The sequence below is a fragment of the Tupaia chinensis genome, unplaced genomic scaffold (genome assembly GCF_000334495.1).
Source record: "Tupaia chinensis unplaced genomic scaffold, TupChi_1.0 Scaffold000159_1, whole genome shotgun sequence".
NCBI lineage: Eukaryota > Metazoa > Chordata > Mammalia > Scandentia > Tupaiidae > Tupaia > Tupaia belangeri.
This window is the reverse complement of record NW_006159630.1, coordinates 2,372,045-2,373,555: the sequence shown is the minus strand read 5'-3', so window position 1 is coordinate 2,373,555 and position 1,511 is coordinate 2,372,045.

Below are 1,511 nucleotides of genomic sequence, written 5' to 3'. Positions count from 1 at the left end.
CTGGTCGTCCCATGAATGCTCGCCTCCCAGCACTCTCGTCTCCAAGGTGACGAGGACAGCCACTGGGTCTGGGGCCAAGTGCCCATTGTGATGGGCACCCCCACGGCCCTGAGGGCTCGGCCTCACCACGTGGGGCCGAGGCCCTGGCTGAGCCAGAGACCCGCCCCTGTCTGATGCCAGAGGCTCCTGGAAGGGGCCTGCTTTTGTTGGGGGTTATGGCAGTAGAAGTCACTGCTAATGGGGCCTGTGGGAGGTGGCGGGGAGCCCTCTGTGGAGGGACAGTCCCTCCTGCAGTCTGCAAGTCATGGGGTGGGGAGCCGTAGTCACACGAGCAGCTGGCTCCCTGGTGCAGTGGCCTGTCCTTGGCTTGGTGGCCGTGGGAACAGACAACCCCTAGTGTGTCCCAAAGGCCCACACCCCCCTAGCCTGGTGCGAATTCCCGGAGGGGCTCCTCCCGGCTGGTGAGGGGCCCGTGGGAAAGCCTGGGTGACAGGACAGCAGAGAACCCTCCTGGGTACGACGGCATCAGACGAGGGCCAGGTGCGGTGCGGGAGGCCCTGTGTTGGGAAGCCAGCCCCTCCCTGGCCCACTCTTGACCGCTATTGGCGCTGTCGGGCGGCACCCCCAGGTGCACTTGGGTCCACAGCCTGCCTCCGCGCCCACTGCTGACACCGGCAGTGTCACCTCTAAGACAACTGGAGGGACCCTGTGGGCCTAGCACCTGTGCTCCTAGGGGAGCTGGGGGATGGGAGGGTTCCCCGGCACCACCCCACCCCACCCTGCACACCGGCCAGCAAAAGGCCACCCCCAGCGATCATGGCGGGCGAGGGCTAGAAAGTGCCCAGCTACGAACTTCTGCCCACTAGCTCGCCACACGTGGGCAAGGAGCAGACGCAGCTCAGCACGGGGAACACGGCTCCACAGGGCTCCACAGTGCCACCTGCAGCTGCTGCCTGGCACCGGGAACTCTGTGTAACGTGGAGGTCGGTGGGTGAGAATGGAAGGACACCCCTGCGGCCAGTGAGCAGTCAGGGCACCCCACCCCACCCCCATGCAGCTCTACTCCCCACTCTGCCCGTGAGCTTGGGCAGCCACGTGACAGGCTGCACCCCAGGCACGTGCTAACATGGGCTAGACACGAAGCCGGGGCCAGGCGGTGGTGCAGTGGTAAGGCCCTGTGCTGCGAGGCCAGCCCACACGGAAATCCCGTGTCCGGAGGCCCACATTGTAGAGACATGGACACAGACTGCCCACAGGTCATTGTGGAAGTGTGTCCACCCGTGACATCGCTCAGCGGGACGGCGGGCACATCATGACACCCCAGACCTCCCGCCTCTGCCCACACGCAGGGCAGCCATGCACCAGACCAGGGGTCAGCACAGCTAGGCCTGTGTCTGCTAGGGCTGTACAGAAATGGCTGGTCAGGCCTCGGCCTGCTTTCTCCCGCTCCGTCACCCCCACCCCAGCGTGCGGGCTGACGCGCTGGCTCCTGCCCTGCCGGCCTCCCTGCG